The 21963-nt window shown below is 44.5% G+C and overlaps 1 protein-coding gene across 5 annotated transcripts in view; it reads left to right on the top strand.

The window, feature by feature from the left end:
• Sts (steroid sulfatase) overlaps nucleotides 1-21963 on the top strand; it is a 169396-nt gene that overhangs the window by 2833 nt on the left and 144600 nt on the right. The window contains exon 1 of one of the 5 annotated variants that reach the window (XM_087209888.1): nucleotides 9352-9522. The exons of 3 other annotated variants lie outside the window; for them this stretch is intronic. The gene's annotated coding sequence lies outside the window, so the exon portion shown is untranslated. Of the gene's footprint in view, nucleotides 1-9351; nucleotides 9523-21963 lie in introns of those variants that run through there. One more of the 5 variants, XM_087209887.1, reaches the window with a different exon arrangement.

Raw genomic sequence — 21963 nt, 5'->3', positions numbered from 1 at the left:
AAAAGCTCAATTGCATCATTGCATTAAAGGCTTATTTTCCACATTTTTCCAAAGCATCTCTTGCATGCACATGATGGAGGACACCTCTTCTCTTAAAAATGAAACAGAACGGGATTTAGCTCAGTGGCACCATACCTGTCTCACAAGCGCAAGGTCCCAAGTTCAATCCCCGGTACCAAAAATAAAGAAACAAACCTGAATGTGTGAAGGCTTCTTGGTTACAAGCTGGGTTGGAAAAGACTGAAATTGTGCTAGTGATATGATCTGGATGCAAGTGACAAGTTATCCTTTAGTGCCTGTGGATGGTTCATCTTGGCTGTCAACTTGAATGGCATGTGAGATGCCTAAGGAATTCCTAAAGCGCACTTCTGGCTGTGTCTTGGGGGTGTACACTTTGGGGGCTGTATCCTGTCCCTGGCCCCTTCCTCTCTGGCTCCTCTGAGATCTCTCTGATTCCTCTTTGCCATGAGGTGAGCAGCTTCTGTCTTGGAGCCATGATGCTTCTGTCTGGGAGCCAGCTGCCCGTGGCGCGGACATCTCTGCAGTGAGCCAGAATACACCTGCCCTGCACTGAGGTGGCTTATGTCACACACGTGGTCCCAGTGATGAAAAGATGACTACTACAGCCTTTTGTGATTCTCCAGAAGAGCCAAAGACGGCCCGATCCTTTGCAGAAGTAAGATGCATTTCTGCCCACGACTTACAGTATATTTTCCCCTAACTGTATATTTTTCCCTTGGATCAATAGCTTAGTTTCCCAGACAATTCTAAAAGACAAGAGAAAAGATCCAGAAAACTGCGGTAAAACAGCGTCAAAGAACATTAACACCTGATCAAACAAATACACACGTGATCTTTTCTCATGCTGCGTATAAACTTAAACATGTATCACGTGAGATGCATTTTTGTAGCTCTCCTAACCTTAATAGCGGCCTGGCTCTTTTCACCTTCTTTACTTTTTCCTGCCTTGGTTCTGGTGCCCCTGTGTATGTGTTGTCTGATGTCTTAGGCGAGAGGCTTGCCGTTCACATTATCTTTGCAGTTCATCGGGGAGCAGTTGGGGCATTTTCTCTGGGCCAGTAGTTTGTGGTAGAAAGCTGTCCCCAGAAGTGAGGCAAGTGGTAGCGAGCCAGAGCTCCTAATCAGCCACAAGATCACGAAGAGAAACAACTGACACTCAAGGAGCAGCCCGTGTTGCTAAGCCGGTCTCTTCTGGAGGCAAAGTTTGCTCAGGGCACGTTGACTTACCGTGTTTTCAGTCTAGGGTTGATTCATCAGTGTGTGGTGGGGGGCAGGTTAAATCTAGGAGCATCTGCTTCGGGTGCTGCGGAGGGGAAGTTCGTCATTCTTGACCCTCTGAGTAGAACCTAGAGGACCTGCATGCAGCAGAGACGTCAGATTTTTTTTTTCTTTCCTGTCTGTCTCTCTCTGTCTCTCTGCCTGTCTCTCTGTCTCTCTCTCTCTCCATTTCTATCTCTATCTCTTTCTCAGTGGGGATGGAATCCAGGGCCTCAGGGGCGCTAGGTATGCGCTCTTCCACTGAGCCCCCATACTACTTAAGCTTTATACTCACCCTGAACAAATGGATAGAGGGCTTAAGAAACTCCTTCAAAAATAATAAGATTTGAGTTCATAACAAGAAACTTCTGCTGTCAGTTTGATAGTCTTCACTAGTGATGGGGGGAATTTTTTTAAAAAAATTTCTGTAATCTTAATAGATAGGCAATGCGTTTTGTTTTGCTTTGTTTTGGTACTGGGGGGGTCGAACTTAGGACCTTTTGCTTGCAAGGCAGGCGCGGTGCCACTCAGCTACATCCCCAGCCCGAGATAGACAGTGTTCTAAAACAGCGTGTGTGTGGGGGTGGGGAGGGTGCAGACTCTGAAAACATGAGCCAGGCAGGTGATCAAACCTAATAGAATACCCACTGCCTCCTTGGGATTCTCCCTCACTAGATGTGACTCAGGGCCTCTTCCAAGGGACCATGAGTTCTGGGTGCAATTCACTCCTGCACTGCTGTCGGGGACAAGCAAACCCTTCTTTGCTCCCTCCATTCTCTCATATCCAGTTCCTCTCTTTCCTGCTTTCCTCTTTTCCTGTGTTCTGCAGCGCCTTCCCCCTCTCCTCTCCTCCCTTCCTTTCCTCCTTCCCCCTAGGATCCATTATGGGCAGTGGTGCCCATAGTGAATCTAACTATCGTGCCAGACTCCGGGGGGAGGAGCTCTTCACATCCGTGCGCTGAGTCCTCCCTCCTTGGCTGGAACCCCTGCTGTCCAGGGACTTGGCCCCTATCTGATGCCAAGCATCGTAGCTTCTCTGAGTGAACTCTGCGCTCACCTCAAGGGATTTGATTCCATGTGGCATGTTCTGCATCTGGTGGTTAGACGTACTGCGGAAGGCCACGTGCCGAGCGTCCAGGATTGAAAAGAATGACTGGTTGACAGTGGTTAAAGTTCTCTCCTTGCTTCATAACCCGTCAGAGCCACCAGCCCACAAATGGCTAGGAAATACTTACCACTTTATAAATGCTCCCTGGTTCCATATTCTCATGCTTCTCGTGGAAATAAGGAAATGGAGCTGGTGGGAAGCTAGGCAGCCTGCTAGAGCAGACATCTGAAAATACACAGAGCAGAGGGTGGAACTTCAGTTAATTTTGCTTCCTCAGAAGCTGCTAGTATATTTTCCTATACAATTACAATTTTTTCTGCTATTATTGGTAAGTTTTCTAACCCACAGCATGAAGAGGCAAGTAATGTGAAAGTCAAAATACAATGTTGCTTATACAGATACAGGAAAATGTATCCTAGCAGCCCCAGCAAAAAACTATAAGGAAAATGAAAGCTCCAATAATGAACAGCAAGAAGGAAGCTGTTTTTGTTCTTGGTTTTCTTTTCCTTCTGCAGTTCAGGTAACAATCCAGCAACAACACGGTCCTGGCGGTTTGTTCTGGAATGTCAGTTTTCTCCTTTATTGCATTTGAACCCAAATCCTATGCTTCTAATGGTAGAAGACCAGAAAGCTGATTACATATCCTCAGTCTCCAGCTTGTCCCAGACCACAAATCTGGGAAAGAGCTCCGTCCCTTCTACATGCAGAATTGTATGTTCACTTGAAAACTCCCATGGCTGTGACCTAACTCAGTCTTGTGAGTTTCCCAGCTTAGTAGGGAGTACCGCATGCCCTCCTGAAAAAGAAAATAATATCTATTAATTTCGCATTAAACCTAGACCCTCACACGCACTGTAGAAATGCCTGGTGTTGTAGTCAGGCTTTGCAAGGGAAGAGATATAATACAGGTCACATAATTTAAAGGATCATTTTATAATATTCACCAAAAAAGTTGTATGCAGAGGAGTGTAAGAGATCTGTCCATGTATTAGAGACCCGGAGAATTCAGGGGAGGGCCTGGATCCCATGGCAATGTCCTGCACAAGTCCAGCTGAAGGCCTAGAGCCCAAGGCAGTGTGCTCCATGAGCCCAGCCAGAGGCCTAGAGCCCACAGCAGTGTCTCATGCAACTCTGTATGTGGGATCTACACCACGAAGGCCCAAAGGCCAGTGGTGCAAACTAGAAAGCCTGCACTGGCCGGATGAAGGGTTTGTGCCACCAGCCTGAGGGATCTGCACTGGAGCCAGGAAGCGACTTTCAAAGCGAAGATCGGAGCTCCCCTGATGAGAACTGCAGTCATTCCCAGCCACATCGGGGGCCCGAGCTTCTCCAACAACAAGAACAGCCAAGTTCGCATCAGGAAAACCAGCCACAGCAAGCTTCTCCAAGAAAATCAACAGCCCCCGAGCGAGCAAGCTTCCCTCCGGTCTTCTTTTTATGTCATTGGCAAAAATCCTCAGGTGGGTCTTCCAGGCTCAGAACCACACTGACTGGGTTCTGCCGGGCATCCCAAGTTGACCATCAGTGAATCCACCACACCTGGTCAGTCTTATGCTGAGGACCCTTTCTGATTTCCAAATTCGGTCTCGCCATCAACTGTCATCTTCAAGTAATCACTCAGTAAAAATTTGAGCTGTGGACAAGTCACCAAAACACCAAACACACTGAAATAGCCCAGGAAATTTACCTTATAAAATTCATAGATTGAGAAGCTCTTTAAACACCTCAAATAGTTGAGATTTAAAGAATTTGAAGGAGGATGGAGATGTGTAGATATAGGTGTACAAATGCACATGTTATAGTATATATATATGTAATTGGTGTAGGTGATTTTAAGGAATATAAGATCCCAGCATTCTGGGATGCTGAGGCAGAAGGATCATAAGTTTAAGCCCAGCCTGGGCAATTGAGCAACTCAGTGAGACTCTGTCTCAAAATAAGAAATGAAAAATTGGCTGGGGATATAGTTCAGTACAAAGGCCCTGGATTCAATTCCCAGAACTGCCTAAAAAATAAAAATAAAAAATAAGAGAAAATGCCTTATATATAATCTAATTTAAATACATGTATTTGTCTATACACACGATGGTAGTCATTATATGTTACAAAAGTAATATAGGTAATATTGCGAAGTTGAGAACAAATGTCATTATGTGCAATTTAATGTACTTAATTTACCTATTTTTGCATAGAGCCTTGCATCCTGGTACTCCCTTGGGAAGTTGAAAATATTTTAACTCAAATATGCATTCGTTATGCTTAACCCACTGAACATGATAGCTTATCCTAGGCTACCTTAAGCATATGCAGAGCAGGTGTGTTACTTAGAGTGGAGCAAAATCAATATTATAATAAAGCATTGCCTACTTCCTGTACACTCACAGATGCACACCATGTAGTCATTGTGGGATATAAATACACAAGACACAATTTGCAAAAAATGCTTGCAACATAGCCCAGTGCAGAGTGTGGGTTGTTTCCGTCCATGACTGTGTTGCTGACTGGGAGCTGCTGCCCATCCCTGGGAGAGGGGATGGTGCTATGTATCACTTACTTGGGAGAGGACCAAAACTCAGCATTCAAAGTAAAGTTTTTACTGAATGTATCTCATTTTTGCACCATTGTACAGCAACAACAACAACATAAAACCCACAAAAATCGTAAGTCCATACATGGCATGTGTCTTAGTTACTTTCTCATCCCTGAGACACAGTACCCACCACCTACAGCTCTCAGGAGGAAAGGTTTATTTGGGCTCACAGTTTGTAGAGATTTCCGTCCATAGTTGGCTGACTCACAGTCAGAGGGGCATGGCAGAGGAGAAACAGTCCATGGCATGGTGGCTGTGAGAAGCAGAGGGGGATCAAGGGGGGAGGAGGGAGATAGACCCTGCCAGATCACGCCCCCAGTGACCCACCTCCTCCAACCAGGCTTCACCTCCCAACATCACATTTAGCTATAAACACATCAGTGGACTAACCCACTTCTGAGTGTCACGCCCTGTGATCCAGTCACCTCCCAATCACCACCTATGAGCACGTGAGGGTTTGGGGGGACATCTAGATACAAACCATAACAACACGTCAGGGGCCATCTGTATCTAGATACATGTGTGTTGTTATGAGAAACTTGAAAGGTTTTTATATGTAATATGTGTGTATATATTTATATGCAATTGCACTGATTTGAGAGTTGTATAATAGGTTAAATGAAGTAGATGGATCAACTGGACACAATGGATGTATTTTTTGTTCTTTTGTGGGCACATTTCAATTGAATATATTCGTTGGCTGCCATTATATTAATGTATAAAGAATAATGTTTAAAGAGCACATATTCCAACTCAATTTCCTGCGGTTATTTAAAATGCTGTGAAAGACTCTTAGAGGCAATTAATTTCCATGGCTTCTTGCTCTGAGAGTAAACTAGATTGCCATTTAAAGAAAAGTAACTTACTAAGACGTAGTTTTTGGTTTAATAATAAAGCTATAATAACTTCAAACTCCAGAATGTGGTCTATCAAGGAGCAAACCATGATTAGTCCTGCTATAGAAGAACAGGAAGGGAAAAAAAATCATTGAAAGTCACAGATAACCAAAAGAACTCAGGCTGAATCTACTCAGAATTTTCTGTCTTCCTTCTTGGATGTGTTCCCACTCAAATTATATGTAGGACATGAAGGAATAACTGAGGGGTTTTCCCATAAGCTTTTACTCTGTGCTACCCCATAACTTTCATTTTAATCATCAAAGACAGTCCCAAGACCGAAGATACAACAACACAGTATGTTGTGTTAGTTTTCTATCATTATAGCAAATACTTGAGATGACTTATAAAGAGAAAAGCTTTGCTCACGGTTTCAGAGGTTTCAGTTTCCTATTGATTGGACCCTTTTCTCTGGACTTGGGGCAAGGCAGCATATCGTGGTGGGACCCTCGGGGGGACACTGAAGTTTCCGACTCTGCCCGATGTTTTTACATTTCTAGTCTCAAAGGCCATGGTGAACGGCTTGGTGGAGGATAGCTGAGTCCATGCTCGGTGGACTGGAGCTCCTCGAGGTTGAACCTGTGTCACGGTAGATGATACAACAGGAATCTGTTCATTGGATTCTGCAGCTCTGGGCTTCATCTTCTTTGTGTGGCTCAGGCTTTGTGTGGCCTTGCATGAGTGCCTTGTTGTTTTGATCCCGATTGCCTCCTTTGCATGGAGCTGTTTGTTTCTTGATTGAGGGTCATAATTACCAAGCCTCGGTCTTATGCATTGGCTGTGTGTTCAGTCTTGCCGAGTGAGTCTCTGCTTGCTGCGCGGTGAGGGATTGTGTGATGCTCTCCTTCTGTGGGGCTTTAGGATTTTCCATCAGCAGTGTCTGTGTAGGCCTTTTTCCGGGTGAAGTTCAAAGAGGAAATGGGCACCAGGCTGGCTCCTGGGTAAGGCTCAGTGCCGACATAGAAATCCAAACTTTCCAGTCGGGTCAACTGTGAGCAGGTTCATAGATCATCTGCACTCGTTCGCAGATCAAGGCCCCCGTTTTTCAACCTCTTGGACATTATGAGAAAAGCCTAGTGTGTTTCATAATGTCCAAAAGCAAACTTTTTCTATACTCTGAAAATTACCCCAAAGCAGCATGTGTTTCCTGGCCAGGCAGCAAGACTTGCACCATCATTTCCAATCAGCAATGCTGCCTGGAATGTAGTCTCTTGACTGCTTTCCTGACAAGAAAGCTGGCACCTCAAGAGATGAAAGTTCCCCAAGAGATTAAGCCACCTTTCTAAGACTACACAGGTAGCAAACACCAGAGTCAAGATCGGATTCTGGTCCATCTGGGCCCCAGGTCCTCTTTGTGGTAATTAAGATGAATCAGTTCGGGGGGAATTTATAATGGAACCAGACACTAAATGAACGTAAGAAATGGTGTGCTGTGGAAATCGTCTATGTAGGAAATCTTCAGTGTGCATCTTTGGCCCTCCAGTGAGGGTACTTAAGAAGAGAGAATGGGGTTTCGGAACAGGTTTCTGAACCATTGGAGCCCTGCCCTTTCTGCAGTGGGTGCGTGTAACTCTCTTGACCTCTGAACAGTCAAGATGCTATAGTGAGGGCCTCAGAGAAGTTAATACCTGATTGTGCATTTCTTAGGGCACAAGAGAGCTGGTATCTCACTCATGGCTGGTACAGCTGTCTTGAGGGATCCCAGGCTAGGGGAATGTTTTGGTATAGAGTGCACCCCCGGAATCTGTCAAAGAAGTGTGCATCATCAGATGCCTTCTGTGACCACATGGAGGACCAAAGGGGAGGGTGGCCTGTAGCCACATGCACTTTGGTTTAGCAAGATGTCCTGGGACAAGGAAGAGGAGAGGGTTAATGGCAGAGAAGGACCACCAAGAAAAGAGCAGGTGAGAGGGATAATGATAACGGGACTTGTATCTTAGGAATTGCACATGGAGAAATGCAGCTGTGGTGACTTCTAAGAACCTTAAGAAAATGTCACTGCAAGGAGGGACCAGCTTCTGGTTGGCCTGAAGCCATTTCCTGACAATACATCTGAGAGAAGAACTTCCTGACCTTTTTCTCTTTCTTTACCTCCATGCTCCAGGCATGGGAATATCTGTAGCTACCACGGGGGGGGCGGGGGGAGGATGAAAAATAGAGGAGAAAGTGGGAAGCTGCCTTCTACAAGCCCTCCGTCCTAGACTTCCAAAACCATGCCTTCCCCGGAGGTGGACTGAGGAGGAGAGGAACAAGTCTTTCCAGGAAATTAATACTCAGAGATTTAATATTGCATTAGGCATTTAATTTTGAACTTTAAAGCATTCAATGCTGAGAAATCTCTGGAGACATCCTGGAATTTTGACCACTAGCTGGTAGAAAACATTTCTGGAAAGAATGAGTTCTATAGAGAGACCCAGGGAGGCAGGTGTTGCCCTTGGGTGATGTTTTGGGATGATACTGAATCATACTCATTCCTATTCAAGTACATGTCAGGCTTCAGTGTGCTGGAATCCTTATTTACCATTAAGAATGGAAAAGAGATTAACCCTGGCTACATTGCATATTCATTATGGGAGTGCCACCACAGGCCAGAGGCATACAAAATAATTAAAAATAAGCCCAATTTTTATCGACAGAAGAGGTGTACTGAAAACCAAGGCACAGAGTCCAGCTGTCACTTTTGTTTCTCTTTTCCTTTTTACTTACTGTCTACATGAGGTGATTCATTCATAAAGAAAGGGCAAGAGTCAATAAATAAAAATATGGAGACTGATTTTGCCATGGGTTCTGGTTTTCCTTGAGAGCTGGGAGGGCTCCCTCTTTGTGTTTTTCATCAGTGTTTCTTAGACACCTCCCCACTCTGCTCCCATGAATCAACATGGTAGCCACAGTTGTTGCTCAACCCCATGGTGTTGACCAACAAAATGCATTCCTTGGGGCTGTTTGTACTGCCTTGTATGTGTAACTCACTCAGCAAACAGGCTGGCTGGGCTGAGGTGCATCAGACTCTAGCCAGAACATCCAAAACACCTCCCTAGTTGTTACCACCATGAGTTACACCCACAGTTGTTCTGGCTCAGGTGGGAAAAAACCCATCATCCCATTTTTCACCCCATTCTGTGCATCTTGCTGGTTGGTGGACACACGGTCTTATTTGTTTCCTTGCTGTATGTATATAGTGAATCACTAAAGCCCGTAGTGGTCAGGGAAAGGCTGTAAGCGAACTTGTGTTTTGTTTTGTTTTTTTCTTTTTCCACGTCAGAAAGTTAGTCAGTAAATAAAGATTAGAGTGAAGTATTCAGAACTGGCACATAAAGGTCTTCCGGTGTGATTACTGGTTCTTCAAGTGGAGCTTATCTCTGATTGATATCTGAAATACGTGGGGCATGGGAGAAGGCCAATGCAGAAATACAGGCGCTGGAATAACTTTTTCATGATGGATGCATCCATGACCATGTGATGACTGTCTCGACAGCGATGGTTGGATATAACTCCCTGGGCTGTCCAATGATTCTTCACACATCGTGAGCATTTAGGCTAGGCTGCTGTCCTACAAGATGAGGTGATACCTTTTTAAGGTCTTGAAGAGAAAGAGCAAAGAATCCGAGCCTCTCAGTGAGCAGCCCTGTCTGAAAACCATACAAGGACTGGTGAGTGGGATTATTATTGTTATTTTTTTTGCTTCTCACCTGCTAAGATATTGAGATACGACAGAAAACAAGTACTGAGATTTATCTGAGCCGCACTGTGTCAGAACAAGTCCAAAGGTTTCTACTTCTTCCCCTTTTGGAATAGCTAACTAACAAGTGAGGGTAAGAGTTAATAAAACCAGTGGGAGAGCTACTTCTTAGCTATGGGACACGAACTTCTCAGCTCTCTTCTGTGGGGCTAATGAACGTTGAAAGGTTTTAATCTGTAGGGTTACATTAAGGGAAATAGCTGGGAAACCACCTACCACAATTTGTCAGGTTTTTATTTGATCTCCTGCCCAGAAATAAGATGGTCTTTAGGGAGAAGAAAGCAATTGCCAAATATTCTCTTTTCTTTTCCGTATTAAAGCAGTGGTTTGAAAATATAAGCCTAGAGAGAGGGAGGGAGGGAGCAAGGAAGGGAGAGAAGAAGGGAGGGAGGGAAGAGAGAGAAAGTGTGTGTGTGTGAGAGAGAGAGAGAGAGATGCTCAGAGGAAACCTATAAGGAAATGAACAAACAAAAAGGTGCATTTGTGGTAGAGCCTATTCAAAAAAGAAATTAAATTAATTAACCTTATGCATTAAATACGAGAGCCAGTGCTGCTGAACTAGATACAGTGAATACAAAAAAGGTGTGTTTGTTATCCACTGCAGGCCTGTGAAAAGCCGCTGTTTTCCTAACTTTACTTCTCATTCCTTTTCTGAAAAACAAATGCGAGAAGGAATTAGCGGTGATACTGTCTACTCTTTCCTACTTTATTTTCAATTTTGGATTTTTTTTTTTAAATGTTTAAATGTGAGGTTTCCAAACCTGTCGTGAATGCCTGAATTTAGATGCTAGGAATTAAAAGAGCAAAAGCTCCAACTTCTTTAGGGGACATAGGCAGATGTCGCCAAATTTCTTATGAGCAGAGCTGTGTGTTGGTCTCATTTTAGGTTGTGGTGTGCCTTCCTGTTCATTACTTCATTGTTCAAGATTGTCTTTGTCTCCGGAAAAGGGACTGGGCTCTCTGAGGGATGAGTACGTAATTTAGAAATCAGCTGTCGCTGGGTGTGATGGCACATGTCTGTAATCCCAGCACTTGTGTGTCTGAGGCAGGAGGGTTGCTGTGAGTTTATGAGACTATAACAGAACAGCTACGATCTCAGGATGCAGAGGTATAAAAACTTTCAGCACATGAATAAAAGGGAAAAAAGTTAATTAAAAGTCCAGGTATTTGGACCCAAAACCTGAACCATAAAGGCCAGGTAGCACTGAAAAGGTTGAGCAATCAAGCATTGAAAGTTAGTGGGGCTGGGAGGTCAAATTCTAGCTCAGTGGTACAATGCGTGCTTCATGCGTGAGAGAGCCGGGGTTCAGGCTCCAGCACCAGAAAATAAAATGAAATGCAATTAAAAATAAAAACTCTCTGGAGCAATCTCTAATCTTGTTTTTATCTCTAGTGTGTTGTTTTGATCTTATCTTATCATTAAAATTTCAGCCTTGCTTGAGATTCACCCCTGTAACACTTGGCCATGGAGTCAAGGAGTACTTCCCTTGTGCACCTGGGATATAAATAACAGAGTCTGTGACTGATGAGAAGAGCAGTGTTACCTCTGGTGTCAGAGTCTTGCCACTGGGCTAATTAGGAGCAGCATCCTGGACAGTGGAATTTCCTGGAAAGTCTGGAGGTGGAGTGGAGCTGGCCCAGGGTCCAGGGTCCCTTTCGGTGGTTCCAGGATTGGAAAATTTCCAATCCAGAGATAGTAGTGACACTGTGAGTTTCTCATGCAGCTGGAGTCTGTCTGCTTAAGAGTTTCTCGCCTGTTGAGCCCTGTGGGGCTGGGTGATTCATTGCTGAAGGGACAGTGCAGCACTGTGGGATGTGTTGAGTATCTAGGTGCCCGGATAACTTCTCCCTCCCCAGTTCCAACAATAAAAATGATGCCTGTCGAGTGTTGCCAAATGTTCTTAGGCAGGTTGAATCGTCTTCCTGTTCAACAACCATTGCCCAAGAATACAGGAAGCACTTAAAATACATAAGATGATGCTTCAGTTGGGACCAGGGTGTCTCTGCACCGTGCACTCTGCACATTTGGGGTAGGGTCATTCTCTGAGGAGGGGCTGTCCTGGGCAGGCTTGTGTGTTGAGCAGCATCCCTCCACCCCGCTCAGCTCAGTAGATTGCATTAGCACCTCCTCCTGCCAGCTTTGGTATTGCATCTAAAATAACCTCGAGACAGTGCGAAATGTTCTCTAATGGTAAAACTACCCCTTCTTTGGAACCGCTGAATGTGAGGCAGACAGGAAGCAGCAGTGTCTCGAGCTACGAAGGTGTTGTGGAGACACAATTAGACTCTACGTCCTAATAAGCAGACTGTGAGCTCATCACTGGATGAACCCATTGGTGAGCTCAGAGCCCTTATGATCAATGACTCCTCCGAAGCCCCGCCTCTGGATATTGTTGCTTTGGGGTCCAAGCCTTTAACCCATGAGCCTTTGGCGGACGTCTCATATCCAGCTCTCATATCCAAGTCAGTTTGGAGCCAACTAACACAATGTAAACATAAGCTCGGGCAGTCTTTGTTCATTCTGCTCGATGCCAATATTCATTTGATTTCTCTACAGAAGTGTTCATATGCACGGCAAGATTTTGACCAAGATGTTATACATTGCACAGTGTAGTCATAACCTCCTTCTAAATTCCTCAAAGACCCCTCTGAATTCTCACATAAACCTGGCCCCAGAGTTTCTCGCTTAAGACTGTGAGCCTGAGATTGTAAGTGCGGGTACAAAGGGCCATTCTTAGCCCACTGTAACTTTGGACATCAGAGGCCGATTGTGTTATTTCTCGTTTTCCCCATGTACAGTGGCATCCTGTGTACCCATATGTCCTCAGGTACAGCATCTGTCATTGGAAACCTCATTGCTTTTCTGTGCTGAGATTTGCAATGATTGTGAGAATACTCAGAAACTTAAGTTCAGCCAGGAAAAATGGTCAGGTTAGCTGTGGGGTTTGGCTTCTATGCGTTCTTGTAAGCAGCTTCTGGCTCCTCTGACTTCTCAGTTCACACACCTAAGATGCAAAAAACATTAACAGGGGCGGGGATGTAGCTCAGTGGCGCCATGCCTGTCTGGCTAGCGCAAGGTCCTGAGTTTGAGTCCCGGTACCAGAAAAAAAAAATCATTGACAGAAATCTATTGGGGGATAAGATAGCCCAGCCTGGGAACTTAATGACCCAGGGACAAAACAACAAAAGGGCATGTCTCAACTTTTGCAAGGCTAGATTCTACTAAAACAAAACAAAATGAAACTAAGTCCTTACTTGGTTAGTTAAGAAGTTATTATTTATTATGATTTTTTTAACTGAGCATGAATATAGTAATTCTTGTCCTTAACCATGAGAGATATGTTCTAAGGCCCTGAGGTACCTAAAACTGGGTAGGACCAAACACAAACTATTATACTGTGTTTTTTTCAATATGCACATACCTATCATAAGGTTCAATTTATGAGTTAGTCACAGTAAGTGACTGCCAGCAATGATCAACAGTAACATAAAGCGATGATAACAATAAGGTACCATAAAAGTTGTAGGAACATGTCTTCTGTCTTGAAAGAGGAAAGATAAATATTATTATTTTCAGAATGTGGTTGACCACAGGTCACTGAAACTGTCCAAAGAGACAACTCCGAGAGAGGGCAATTTCTGAACATGTAGGCCAGCTTTTTGCAGCTAGGCACAGTGGCTATTTGGAACTGGATAATTATTTTCTCGCGGATGAGGCTGCCCAGTGCATTATGGGGTGCTTGGCAGCATGCATGGACTATTAATAGCCGGAAGTTGACTTCCATTTGTGATAGCCATCTCCAGATATTACTCAGTGTTCCCAGCAGGTAAATACACGCCTGGTTGGTGATTTGTTGTCTAAAAAGCAACTTGTAAAGAATAATAGACGACTTTGGCTTAAAGCAGGGTTGTGCATCATAACTCCGTTGACATGAGTGGCCAGACTGCTCCTCTGCTTTCGCTATAGGATGTTCAGCAACAATGCTGGCTTCTCCACACTGGATGCCAGTGACGCTGCCCACAAGTTGTGATAACTAATACCATCTCCAGAGACTGCTAAGTGCCTCTGGGGGCAGCAAAACATTTCCTGCTGAGAACCGGCATTAGACGCCTGGACTGGTCCATGGTCGCATTTCGGTAACTTTGTGTGCTGCTGTGCGTTTTACAGACAGCAACTTCATCTCTGCTGATGCATGTGTCTCTTTCTTCAGGTCACCTGTGTGAGATGGATATTTGGGGGTTCCATTTCATAGCGGGGAGAGTTCAGCCCAAGCTTCTGTAAGAATGTGTGGATGATGTCAGAGCCAGGGTTTTGTTCCTGGCCCACCATATGTTCATGCACGCAGGGGTGACTCACGCGCAGCGGTGTTCAAAGCCGTTGGGTCATATCACATACTTTACACATTCTGTGGCCATGTCACCACAGTCAGCCATTTGAAATGGGTCCCAGGAACTTCTAATTGCAGGAGTCCAAGTGACAAATCAATTAATTACCCTGGGAGGTGACAGGTATCCAGGTACCAGTGGCTAGAACCCAGACACGCTGCTGAGTCAGAGGGTTTTTAGCTGGAAGTGGCATAGATCCAGGGCAGCTTTGCTCAGTCTTGAAGAGGGATTCTTATTTATTTATTTATTTTGGATTACAATAGAGAAAGCCGGGGAACAGGAACATCTGCCTTGAAGACAAGTTGGAAACTGTTTATTTATCAGTCTAATTGACATGCTATACAGCTCCCATCTGCGATGGCTGCCTGAAAGCCCCCACTTCATTGGGAAACACTGACATTTGGGTTAAATTCCATGTGTCAGTCATACCTTAAATCAAGCAATCTGTCTTTCTATCTGTCTCTCCATCCATTCATCCTTGTGTTCATCTATCCATCTATCCAGCCATCCATTCATCCATCCATTCTGTCATCTATCTATTCATCTCTCCATCTACCCATCCATCCATCAGCCATCCACCCATCCATCCACCCACTGGTCCATCCATTCGCCCACCCACCCAACCTCCCATCCGTCTGCCCATCTGTCCGTCCATCCACCCCTCCATCCATCCCTCCCTCCACCCATCCCTCCACCCACCCATCCATTTGTCTATGAGAGCAGATACTACAGTCATCATCCATCACTGAATTCCAAATTAGCACAAACTTAGGCATTTAAAAATACCATTGATGCCTTGCAGTGAATGAGGGTCGGGCTTCCATCTATGGCTGAGCTCAAGGTCCTCTTCCGGGATCATTCATGTTGTGGCAGAATTTAGTCCCTTGTTTTTATACAAGGAAGCCCTAATCTTCCCCAGACCTACTACCTCTCACCATAAGCATTTCACAGTACAGCTGTCTGCTGGATCAGGGCCACTAGGACACATTTTCTTCTACCTGGGCTTGTGTTTCAAACACTCACCTGATTAGACAAGGCCCACCCTGTATCTTCTCCCTGTGTGATGGACATAAAGTCAACCAATTAGGGGCCTTAAGGGCAACATGTAGAATCCTCTCACTTTTGCCATACTCTGTTAGAAACAAATCAGTTTCCAGCCTCAGTCAAGGGCATGACACAAAGGCCTTGGTACCTCAGGCTGGGTAAAATAAACTCTTATTAAGTGTTCATTTAGAGGCATTTGGGTGCATTCACCCATCACCCATCTAGTTCCCGAGTACTTTCCTCAAGACCCCCTAATCAACCCTATACCCTTTAGCATGCATTCCAATTCTGTTCACTTTCACATCCCAAGGAAACCACTACTCTGTGTTCTGCTTCATCGGTGGATTTGCCTTTTGTGAACATTCCCTATAAATGGATCACATACTATGTGACCTTTTGTGTTTGGCTTCTTTGGCTCAGCACGTTGTTTCGGAGGGTCACCTACATTGTAGCTCCCATCAGTGCTTCGTGTCTCTTCATGGCTGGGTGGTATTCGTTGTATCGTGGGCCACATTCTGCTTAGTCAGCCATCCACTGATGGGTGCTTGGGGTGGCAACCAACTTTTGGCTGTCATGAATGGTACTGCTGTGGACCCGGCTATACAAATCCAGCTTGGATTCCCTGGTTTCAACAACTGAGGAAATATACCTGGTAGTACACAGCGAGTCATAGAGTAATTCTGTTTACCTTCATGGGAAATCTCCATACTGTTTTCCACAGCAAGGTTTACTCTTGCTTTAATTTGTAAAGCCCTTCTCTTTGTTATTTATCTCAACTTTGGCTGTGCAGATCAGAGAAGAGAAATTACAGTCTTTCCTGTCAGAACTTGTGCTGAGAAGCAAGCAGGCTTAGTTCTTTCTTTATTCGTTTACTTCTGAGATGCATAGTAATTACATCCATGTTAGGGACTTGGCACGTATACACACTGCCTCTCACTCCTTTCCATTTGCCTTTCCCTCCTTGCCCTCTCCTATCCCTTGGTCCCAGCCTGTCTTTCCATCTGCACACAATGTCCACCTCCTTGTTTTCTATCATCTGTCTTTTATTTTGCTCTTTAATTTATTTTTATTTTGGGTTTCTTGTGCAAGAGAAACCCTGCAATATGTAACCCACTTTGTCTGATTTATTACACTTAGTATTATGGAATCACTCCTGAAAAGCGATGCCGGTCATCAGGAACTGAAAAGAAGTACTGATGAGGTTGTGGAGCAAAAGAAACCCTTCTCTGTTGTTGGGAGATATAAAGCGATACAGCCACTCTGGAAATCAGTATGGAAATTCTTCAAAAAACTAAAGATAGAAAGACTGCCTCTTCCAGATATCTACCTGAAAGAGTTAAAGACATTCTATTACTGAGATCCATGCATACGCGTGTTTATAGCAGCATGACTCACAGTAGCTAAATCTTGGAAGGAGGCTATATGTTCATCAGCAGATGAATGGGTAAAGAAAATATAGTGTTTCTGCATAGTGGAGTACTACTCTGCCAGGAAGGATAAACTGGAGCCATTTGTAGGAAAATGGATGCACCTACAGATCGTAACGCTGGGCTTAGTTCTCGGAGGCATGCTTGGCAGACCTTCAGTTTCTGCATTAGCGTTTGTAAGACTTGTTTCTGTCCCCCGCCCTGCTGACCTTTGGGAAAGGCATTATCTAAGGCAGGTTTGATCAGGTGCGGCAAAACTCAGAATCTCACCAGGATGTGGCCTGTGTGTGTGTGTGTGTGTGTGTGTGTGTGTGTGTGTGTGTGGTGTGCATAGTTCCTTCAGGGTGTGGTCACAGTTTGACATCATCTCTTGGCAGCTTTCTGCCCAAGGCATCAAAATCCACAGACTGATTGTGTGTTTGGGCTGGCTTGCATCCTGGGAGTTTCTGGGTTGATTCTGCTCCTCCGTCTAAATTGAATGATTGGGCTGGAGGATAAGAAGGTTGTAGGGGACGCTGTGCTCCGCAATATGGGTTCTTCAGCCACCTGGTCCCTCTCTTCTCTCTAGCCCCTCCTGAACCCACAAGGTGTCAACTCCAGCCTCAGCCTCCCCTGGTTCAGAGGCAGAAGTGGAGAGAGGATTGTAGATATATGTGGCGCATCACCTATGAATATCCAAATCCCAAAGACCAATCATACATGACTATTTAAATTTAGATGGCGCATCACTTATGAATATCCAAATCCCAAAGACCAATCATACATGACTATTTAAATTTAGATGGCAAATCACCTATGAATATCCAAATTTCAAAGGCTATGAATAGTCAAAATCTGATGGCCAATCACCTATAAATATTCAAATTCTATTCACATAGCAGCTGTTATCTTTGGGTTTAAAGAGCAAGCTTCCTTTTGTAGCTGCAGGGAATTGATTTTAAGGTACTGCTCCTCCCTCTTAGATACCAATATCTACAAATGCTAATGTCCCTCGTAAAAAAAATGACCTACCATTTACATAAAACCAGTACATATCCTTCTGTGTGCTTTAAATCATGTCTAGATGAAATGTAATTCCTGACCTAATGTAAAAGCTCTGTAAATCGTTGTTACAGTGTATTGTCTGGGGAATAATAGCAAGAGGAAACGTTTGTGCTTGCTCTGTACACACACAATCTGTTTCTTCTTTTTGGGATTTTTCGATCTGTAGTTGTTTGAGTCTGCAGATGTGGAACTAACTGACAGATCCAGAGGGCTGGCGGTACTAATTTACAAGTAGAAAGAGCCTATCTTGCTAGGCATGGTGGTGCATACCTGTCACCTCAGCTACTCCTGAGGCTGAGACAGGGGTATCACGAGTTCAAGACCAGCGTGGTCAACTTACTGAGACCTTGATTCAAAATAAAGCATAGAGGCTGGGGATGTAGCTCAGTGGTTTCGCTGCCTGCCTGGCAAGCCCAAGGTCCTGAGCTCGATTCCTGGTACCAAAAAAATAAACAAATGAAAATAAAACATAGAAAGGGCTATAGATGTCCCTCAGTCTGAGAGCACTTGCCTAGAATGCAGGAGGCCCTGAGATCAATTCCAGAACTAGAAAAATAAATAAATAAATGAATGAAAGAAAGAAACCTCATGCACTCCCAGCTGTTGTACAACACAGCTACCACCAAGGTGTCTGATGTAATTTCCATTCCTGTGATTTCAAAACTCCAGCTATATATTTAATACGCGGATCTTTTAAACAAAATGAACCTTGTGTGTAAAGTTATTCTTTGAGTCTAATCATTTTCTTCTAGGTTCAGGCGGTGGCCTTTAGAGGAGGTAAAGTCAATCAACTTGGCCTAACCTAAGTACACGTTAGCCCTCCTAGGTATCTATCCTCCTAGGTATCATCCCCATGACTTCTTCATGTTTGCCAATGAGCCTAACAATTGTTTTGCAACCAATTTGCTTAGAATGCTGCCGACAGTTACTCTATGCCTAGGCTTACCTTTCTTATAATAAGGTCTTAGAATTCTTTCTTTAACTCAACTTACGTCCTGTTAATACACTGTAATGAACGGCGCAGAGGGGAGGGATGAGACCACCCGGCAGGCCAGTGAAGGCAAAGTACAGACTTTATTCACCTGGGCAGAGGTGGACTGACAGCAGGCAAGGGGCCGCCAGCCCCGAACAAAGAAGAGGCAGGAAGCTTAAGAGGGCACTGAAGGAGAGGTCTGGCACGCCTGTCACATGGAGGGGTCAGAGCGAGTATTTGTTGCCCTGGTCCATGTAGTGATCAAGGCAGATGTGTGGATATTTTCCAGAGACTTGGCACTGAAAAGATGCTGTAGTTGTACTTTGTAGTTGTTATCTCTTGTTGGGAACATCCCATCCTGTGTTCTGGGTTCTGTCTGCTCTGAGGTGGCAAGACCTCGGGCGCATTGCCTGTCTGCTTCATCATGGGTTTTGTATCCTGTCCAACTGTCGCTTGGAATTAAGGAGCCTTGTTCATTAACCATTTTAGGATCAGGTCAAGGCTGACATGCACTAATGCCAACCTGAAAGAATTTTACATAGGATATTTAATTACTTATTTATATTGCCATCATTAACGTCATCGAGGGAAGAAAACACATCTACTTCTTTTCCTGCTTCTTCCTGCTCTCTTTCCAGAACACAGATCCTGATGTGGAGTCTCTCTCCACGGCGCCAAAGGCCACGGCTGACGTGAAATTGTCCCATTCATAAACACGGGCTTAGAAATAGGGCTTTCAGTCCCCTTTATGCTTACGTTATGACAATAATTGAATTTAAGTTGCTTTGCTTGGAGATAATTAGCATTTACTCTTCACAACTTGTCTGCAATGAAAATATGTTTTGATTAAAACCCTCCGCCATTACATGACCAGTTCTCTGTTTTAGGCTCTGACATGTAGCACGAACATTTTTATTCTAAATTGAAAGATACTATTTTATCTCATTACACCGTGAGTTTCTATGTGCTTTTACTCACAGATGTATATGATGGCAGTCAAAATAATTCAACCCAGTATTTCTAAGTGTTTATCTTCTGAACTTACTCTAAATATTTACCAGAACAGTGTAGCTACACTCTGTAATAGAAAATTAAAATAGATTGATTTTTTTGTACACTTTTCTGCATTGCCATAAGTAATGCTTCTGCACTCAAAATCAAGTAATGATTCTACAGTTTGCCCCCCTAAATATATTACAAGAAAGGTGAGGAGAAAAAGGAGGAAAGAGAAGAAAGAAGAGAGAAGAGGAAGTAGTAAGAGAAGGAAGAAGAGGAGAAGGTAGTGGCAAGTACGATGGGAATAATCTTGAAGATATTGGTCTCCTTGTACATCTCACCAAAAACCATAACCATGGTCAGTTGATGGTCTCTAAGAGCATCGGGTGTTTACACTTAAAATAGGGGCCATAAACAGCACTGTGTGTCTCCTGGGTGTCCACAGATACCTGAGATACATCACTCCCTGACCTGTCCACTTCCATCTGAGCGTATGGATTGGATTCAGCTTGATCCATTGGTGAACTTGGACCTCAGTCATTCCCCAGCTCTCCATCCTTTTCTAATATGTGAACCAAACTCTGTTGCTTCTGTCTTTCTTGTTTCTCCCCTCGTCTTCTGACCTTCGTCTTGAGACATTGGCTTCTATCAACCCTGCCTGTCCTCCATTCTGAGTGACTTTCTCGGGACTTGGTCAAGGTCATTGCAACTCAGGGTCTCTCTTTTGCCAGATGATCTCTTTCCTGCCCATCCGAAGGACCACGGTAGATACTCTCCCAACGAAAGATGGATGGACAAGAGAAAAGCATAAGAGATTCGTTTAGTCATAGCTGTATATGATGTCATGGTCTGTCTTGATGATCACCAACTTGACTGGCTTGAGAGGTAGCCGTGGGATTAGTAAAACCCCTTCCAGATGTGTCCAGGTGAGCCATGGGGTACGACACTGGGGACAATACCTGGTCCCAGGCCCCTTTCTTCTCTGGTGTTGCTCACCAGCGCAACTTCGGGCCTCACCGTCGGAGCAGCTTTGCGGGGTCACGCCCTTCCGCCCTGACACTTCCGCCCTGGAGCCACACGAGCATGGATTCAAGCTTCTAAAACTGAGCCAAATAAACCCCTCCCCCTTTAAGTTGTGTCAGGTATTTTGTCCCAGCAATGGAACGCTGCCCAGTAGACATGACATAGAAGTACTTGCATCCCAAAGATACAGGGTGATCTGCACATCCTCATGCTTAGGTCCAAGGAGGCATGGGCAGCTATGCTCAAAGAGGACTGGACGAAAGGAGTCCGAGCCAGTAATCACCAGTGGAGGACGGAAGACCAGCAGCCGGGGACCCCTGCTCAGTGCCTCCTGGCTTCCCCCGCACGGTATTTCTTCCGCGCAGGTATGGGGCAGAGGAGGAAGGGCCCTTTCTGGAGTCGGAGGCCTTAGGACCTAAAATCCAGCAGGGTGAAGAGGAGAGTTCCTGCAGCACCAGCTTTTGCACAAAAAGTGGGAGGAAGTAAGAGACATACTTGAAGATTTTTGGCTGGTTTGGGGAAAAAAGGCTCTGGTTTCTAGCAGGTGCTTTGGTGAAGAGAATTCTGGTTTCTTTTCTTTTTTAATTAGTGTGTCACTTTATGAGTTCATGTTTGCAGTACATGATGTTCATGTTCCTTGTATGGAGTTGGTTCATGCAAACAGGGCATCTTAGTTCCTGTCTTCATCCCCTTCACCTCCTCTCCCTTCCTCTCCCTCCATTTCTTTGAGAAAAATCTATCCCCCTATTCCCTATGACCTTTTCGTTTGCTCTTTTATTTATACTTTGGGTTGCTCATATAAGAGAAAGCACGTGGTATTTAAGCCTGTGTGTCTGATTTAATTCACTTAACATTATGGTCTGAATGTGCATCCATTTTCCTACAAATGAGTCATGCATTCTTCTTTAGGGAAGAGTAGTAGTCCACTGTGTGTAAACACCACATTTTCTTTATCCAGTCATCTGCTGATGGACATACAGGCTGCTTCCAAGATTTAGTTGTTAGGAGTGGTGCTGCTGTACACATGGCCGTGCACAGATCCCTGTAACACGATGTCTTTACCTGGAATTCTAGTTTCCAAGGCTTGCCTTATGGAGGTTGTAGGGTGAGAAACAGGAGGGGAGAAGAAGGACAGAGACTTTGATTACGAGGCTTCTGTTTCTGGTAGGAGGTTCTGAGTGTCAGTGTCACCTGGAAAATATTCCCACCACCCTGAAAGTGACTGCACCTTCTCCTGTCTGCCCTGAAGACCAGCTGGGACATTGTGCATGGAAGCATCTACTGTCAGAGGCGGCCATATATTTTCCCTGGGCTGTGTATAGTAACCCGTATTTTAATAGGATTTCACTCAGATCAGCATAAGGTAGACTGTTGACCTCCGTGGCCAATAGGAGAAAATTCAGTGCCATCAACAACTGTACATTTAACACAAAGAAAGAAAAAGGATAAGCTGACATGG

The sequence above is a fragment of the Heterocephalus glaber genome, unplaced genomic scaffold, assembly GCF_053883595.1.
Source record: "Heterocephalus glaber isolate CG9 unplaced genomic scaffold, H.glaber_assembly_v1.0 deba00001072, whole genome shotgun sequence".
Taxonomy (NCBI): Eukaryota; Metazoa; Chordata; class Mammalia; order Rodentia; family Bathyergidae; genus Heterocephalus; species Heterocephalus glaber.
The sequence above is the reverse complement of the archived record's forward strand: the minus strand, read 5'-3'. Positions and strand labels throughout refer to the sequence as shown.